The sequence below is a fragment of the Alexandromys fortis genome, unplaced genomic scaffold (assembly GCF_014885135.2).
Source record: "Alexandromys fortis isolate MF-2015 unplaced genomic scaffold, M_Fortis_MF-2015_v1.1 scaffold_233, whole genome shotgun sequence".
Taxonomy (NCBI): domain Eukaryota; kingdom Metazoa; phylum Chordata; class Mammalia; order Rodentia; family Cricetidae; genus Alexandromys; species Alexandromys fortis.
In genome coordinates this window covers 856,080-862,079 of record NW_026068146.1, presented here as the reverse complement: position 1 = coordinate 862,079, position 6,000 = coordinate 856,080, and the positions used below count along the sequence as shown (strand labels likewise).

The following is a 6,000-nucleotide window of genomic DNA, read 5'->3' as shown; positions in this document are numbered from 1 at the left end:
CCTAGGGAAACAGGATACATGTGCCAAACCTAAAATATCAGCAGTTTACAAAAGAAACAATTCCCCCTATATAGGACCCCAGCTTAACTGCTGTAACATCATTTTACAAGGCTCTTGACAAACAAATGTAAGTGCAGAGTGAGGTCAGGGCCTCTGGCTGCAAAGCAGGATATTTATGAGGTCAGGGCCTCTGGCTACAAAGCAGGATATTTATGACATAGATGTCTGTCGCCAATCTGTTCTGGAAAAGGAAAAACCACTTATGCCCCCTGCCCCATTCTAATCAGACCAATAACCACACAACTGCTTCTGTAATTTGCTTCTTGGCTGCCCTCTTTCCTATAAAAAGACCTTCCCCCAGTCTGCAGGTGCGCAAGTCCTCCAAAAGACTTTGTCGCCAGCAAGTACCTGTGTTTACCCAATAAACCTCTTGCTATTTGCATCCGTGTGGTCTCGGCCTGTTCCTTGGCTTCGGGGGAGTCTCCTCTCGAGGGAAGTCCTCTCGGAGGGTCTTTCAAGGGGACCAAGCCTGACAACCTGAGCTCAATCTCTAGAACCCACACGGGAGAAGGAGAAAACCAACTCCCTTGAGTTATCCTCTGACCTTCACATACAGGCCAGGACATACAGATACAGTCCAAGTTAACTAAACAAGCAAACATAAATAAACCAAACTTGGTTCTTTGTCTATCATTCATTTGGGGGAGTTCTTAACTCTCCTGTGTGTGTGTACGTGTGAGTGTGTGTGTATTACAGTACTGGAGCCTGAACCCAGGGACATGGACATGTTAGGCAAGCTCTTCAACACTGAGCTATATGCTCAATTCTCTTCTCACCTTTATCACTAAGTTGCCCTGGCTGGTCTTGAACTCCAGCAGAGCCTTGAATATAATCCTCCTGCTCTAGCTTCTCGCGTAGCTGTGACTACAGGACTGTGTCACCATGACAAGCTCCACACTCACTTCCTTTCATCCCAGTTTGCTCCAAAGTTGAGGTGGCTACAGGTGACCGTGTACCAGATCTGGTCTTCACCCTGCCGAGCCATTTGTTCACTGTAATCTCTGCAGAAAGACTGGCTTCTGTAAGGACAGGGTCAGCTATTCTTGGCTTTTCATCTCAGTAATCAGCATATGAAATGGTTTAGTTCAGCGGTATTTATTGGCTTGAACTTGAAGGGCGATAGAACTCACTGAATTCTACCCTAAGGAACTTGTCCAGCTCTCCACAGTGAGGCAAGTATTAGCAGGCAGGGACTGAAGGGAAGAGGAGTACAGACCCACAGACGGGAGCAGGCTGCGTTCACTGGCCTTCAGGAATTTTCATTTAATCCAGCCCCCCTGGCTTGGAAGCTGCATTAGTCTGGACTCCAAATCCCAGCATGCCATAGGGGAGAGGTCAGGACCATTCCCATAGGGAAGTAGGGTTCCAGAGGAAAAACACCGTGGTTCCGGGTTTACATGTGCTCCCTGCTTTACTGTCTCCCCGCCATGTGCTCGGCCACCTGAGAGCGCAGTACTTAATAAAAATGATGGACATTTTGATTCGGTTTGATTTGACCTACTTGGATTTCTTTGTGTCGGCAGAGCCGTCCCTCTTAATTTTTTCTTAACATGTTTCTCTCTCTCTCTCTCTCTCTCTCTCTCTCTCTCTCTCTCTCTCTCTCTCTCTCTCTCTCTCTCTCTCTCTTTTATAGATCCACCACCTCTGCCTCCTGAGTCCTGGGATTAAAGGCGTGTTTCACCTCTATGTCTGGTCCAGTAAATTTTCTTAATCCTCATTTTTATTTTGGCTACTGAAAATATTACCAATATGAGTTAGGTTAGGAATAGGCTTTACTGGTGGTCCCTCTGGTTAAGTCTGGAGCATAGCCCCCAGTCCCTGGCATCCATCCCAGCCCCCCTGGCTTAGGAGGTGTATTAGTCTGGACTCCAAATCCCAGCATGCCCTGAGGGAGGGTCAGGACCACTCCCAAAGGGTATTTAAGTGGGCTCCCAGAGGAGAAACATGTGGTTCTGGGTTTGCACGTGCTCCCTAAAGAGTCCAAGAATAAGAAAATAAAAATGTAGATTCCAGAAATAAGAATGTAGAAATAAAGAAATATAAAGTTTAATGAAAGACCTCCCCCCATGCTTGAAAGACCTCTGTGCCCACGTACTATGTTAAACTCTGCTGAAAATTTAGCTGGGCCTCCGGGCTCAGCTGATGCTAGAACTGGATATCTATGGGTTACAGACTCACTGACTAGGCTGAGGAGAGGGAATATTCCACCCCCCAAGACAACCTATCTAAATTGTCAACTTGCTGCAGGGTGTTTTATCTGTCTTTATGGTTTTTTTGGGAAATTCGAGAATAGACATGGGGCCATTCCCAGGATGAGCTAAGCCCACCAATTTGAGAGCCAATGAAATGCTTGTACTATACTACCCTCTTATGTAATCATTTTTCCCTATAAATATGGGTGTTTGAATTTGCCTGTGGTGTGATATGGGAGTGTCATATATCAATCTGTTGATTTCATTGGTTAAGTAATAAAGAAACTGCTTGGCCTCATAGCTTAGAACATAGGTGGGTGGAGTAAACAGAACAGAATGCTGGGAGGAAGAGGAAGTGAGCTCAGACTCGACAGCTCTGCTCTCTGGAGCAGAGGCCATGCTCCCCTCTCCCAGGCAGACGCCATGAAGCAAGCTGCCAGGTCAGACATGCTGAATCTTTCCCGGTAAGACAGATTCTACACAGATTATTAGAGATGGGTTGATCGGGATATGAGAATTAGCCTGTAAGGGCTAGAGTTAATGGGCCAAGCAGTGTTTAAAAGAATACAGTGTCCGTGTAATTATTTCGGGGCATAAGCTAGCAGGCAGCCGGGGTGCTGGGCACGCAGCCCCACCGCTCTGAAGACTACAGTGGTGTGCAGTTGGCGTAAGCTGCTGTTGCACCCACAGGCACCTGTGTAATCAATAAAGACACCTCTTGTTGATTGCATCTGTTGGCCTGAATTATTGAGACTGGGGGATTTCTCCCACCGCCCTTGAAAACGAGGGTCTTTCAATAAGTCTAGGAGAATGAGAGCAGACTATCAGCAGCTTTCTTAGCAGATCAAGGATCACTCATTCACAGTGAGCTATTTTCTCGGATGCTTGGGAAACTTAGGTCATTTCCTTTTACAATTAGCTGTTTTATTTACAAGACCAGAGCTCCCTGGTCTTGAGAGTAGTGTCCTGGCTATCCTTGATAAATGACAGATGTGAACTGAGTTAACCTTTAGGAGACTGGGTTAGGCACTGTCTCTGTTATGGGAAACTCACCACCAGAGGAGAGGCATGGGGCTCCAGTATACACCTGGAGGCACCAGGAGACAGTGGACAAATACAATGGCTTAATTAATGAGCTCTGATAATGGAGGTTGTAAAGTATGGCAGTCAGTATCTGAGTTTTACCTTGAGATACTATAAAGAACTTTCTGCTAAGTTCCCAGCCTAAGAACCAATTATTCTGATTTATCAACCTTCTAGTATTACTAGCAGCCCCTTTTCTGACTAATTGCTAAAGACATCTGTTTTTTTTTTTTTTTGTTTTTGGTTTTTCAAGACAGGGTTTCTCTGTGGTTTTGGAGTCTGTCCTGGAACTAGCTCTTGTAGACCAGGCTGGTCTCAAACTCATAGAGATCCGCCTGCCTCTGCCTCCCAAGTGCTAGGATTAAAGGCGTGCGCCACCACTGCCTGGCTTTTTTTAAATCTGTTTTCTTGCAATTAGTGACTTTCGCTAAAATCTACTCTAAAACATATTTCATGATAGCTGCCTAGTTACCCATGAACATTAAAACCCACTCCCCTCCTATGTTGACTGACCCATGGGTCAGGGCAAAATCGTAAAAATTCCTTTGTTTGGAGCTAATGCTTGGTGACCCTACTATAAAAAGTGGGTTCAGAAACCGGCCTGGGGCCACAGCCTAACAAATACCATCTCTGGCTGTGGTCTCAGCACGCTGATAAGCTTTTGTGCCCTGCGGTGTTTTTTTTTTTTTTTTAATTTTTTTATTTTTAAGTTTGCTTCTGGTTTTTCTAGGATCTGGTTTCTGGAATAAAGTTTGCTCCTGGTTTATTAGACTTGGTGGTGTTCTCGTCTTTGCGTGACCCCCCATCCCTGGATCCAACACTTGCCACTTTCCTTTCTCCCCTGCCATGGGCTTGGCCACACAAAGAAATCCAATTATGTCAAATCAAACCGAATAGAAATGCCCATCATTTTTATCAAGTATGGCGCTCTCGGGTGAAACATGCCTTTAATCCCAGTACTCAGGAGGCAGAGGTGGTGGATCTATGTGAGTTCCAGGGCAACAAGGGCTAAGTGGAAAGGCTGTCTCAAAAAATTAAAAAAAAAAAACCCTACTGGTTTCTCAAAAAGAGACAATAATAAAGCAAATTCTAGGCTTTTCTAGTACCTTCATTTAGGGTGGCTGTAATCTGTCTATAAGCTTTACAAATTGAATCAGAGTCCTTAAGATTCAATAGTGGGGTGTTTAAGGTTAAGAGCACTGGCTCTTCTAGAGGGTCTGGGTTCTATTCCCAGAAACCACATGGTGGCTCATAACCATCTGTAATGAGATCTGGTGCCCTCTTCTGGTATGCAGGCAAAACACTATATTCATAATACATAAATTAAAATCTTAAAAAAAATTATTGGGTGATTAAATGAGCATTCTCTTGGGGACTTAATTATTAACCATTTAACTATTAAAACTCTCAAACCAAACTAGGGTGTATCTCAGTGTTAGAGTGCTTATCTGGCATGTAAGGCCCTGGGTCTGATCTCCATACAAAGGACAAAAATAAATTAAGCCCTAAAACAGACTCTCAATATTATACAAATGGTCTGTTGTAGTCCCAGTCCAATTAAAAAATCAAAGCTGGCTTTGGAGTTGGAATGTGGCTCTCTCCTTCTCTAAAGCCAAGCATGCTTGTTAAATTAAAATCCAAAATGTCTGTCTCATGTTAAAAGAGCAACCTGATATGGGATAGAAGAAAAACCAAAATTAAGCGACTATCTTATTGTCATTACCTCATAATTCTTTGGTTTTATTTTGACTCTTTAATGGGTTTTCTTAAGATGTAAACATTATCTAAAATTTATAGGATTAATATATATATATATATTAAACTTTTGTCATGATATTAAGGGTCATATAGAATATTACATAACTCTGGAAAAAGGTTTCATCTACCTTCCTGTACATGATTTCAGGTTTGAGTCTCTATCAGTTTCCTGCAGTGAACCATGACCATGCCTACCAGCAACCTCTGAAGTCTCCAAAAGGAGGATGGGGCCCCACAATGACAATTCCAGAAGAACCATGATAACACTGCTAAGCTGAAAACCACCACCTAAAGATTGGTTTTGGGCTACAAACTGCTCAGAACTTTTTTGAGATGGCTAGCTGAGATGATCCAGCCTCACAGACTACTCTAGGCAGGACATGAGACACCCTGTACTTTCCCATTATGCAAAGACTGGACAACAAATGATACAGCTACCTCTCCCAGGACTTGACAGTTAGCCAGCCTTTTTTGGGGAGGGTTCCCTAAAGATGCCATCACCCCCAGACAGCAGGAAGTAAATATAAGAACACGGCACCCACATTCCCAAGAGGTGGAATGGGTGGTTTTTGGTCTTTCATGGGGCTATGGATATTTGTCATCGTTTAGGCGGATTGGTTACAAATCATTATTGGTAATGGTCAGGAAAAAATTGAACAAAGGAGATTAGATTTAGAGTTCTTGTTTTGAAAAGAAAAAAGAAGGATATAGATTTGATAGGATAAAAGGGTAGATTATTGAATCTGCTCTGAAAAGAAAAAAGGGAGGATATAGATATAAGATAAATGGTGGATTTCTGAATCTACTTTTAAAAAGCAACTACTAGTTTTTAATGTTTTACATTGGATTGGACTTTTGTATATTGTATACAAACTTTGTATATTGGAAGATGGCGCCGAAAGCGAAG

At 43.2% G+C, this 6,000-nt stretch overlaps 1 protein-coding gene across 4 annotated transcripts in view; it reads right to left on the bottom strand.

Moving 5' to 3' along the window:
* Positions 1-6,000, bottom strand: part of Nudt13 (nudix hydrolase 13) — a 55,423-nt gene that overhangs the window by 27,517 nt on the left and 21,906 nt on the right. The window lies entirely within an intron of this gene.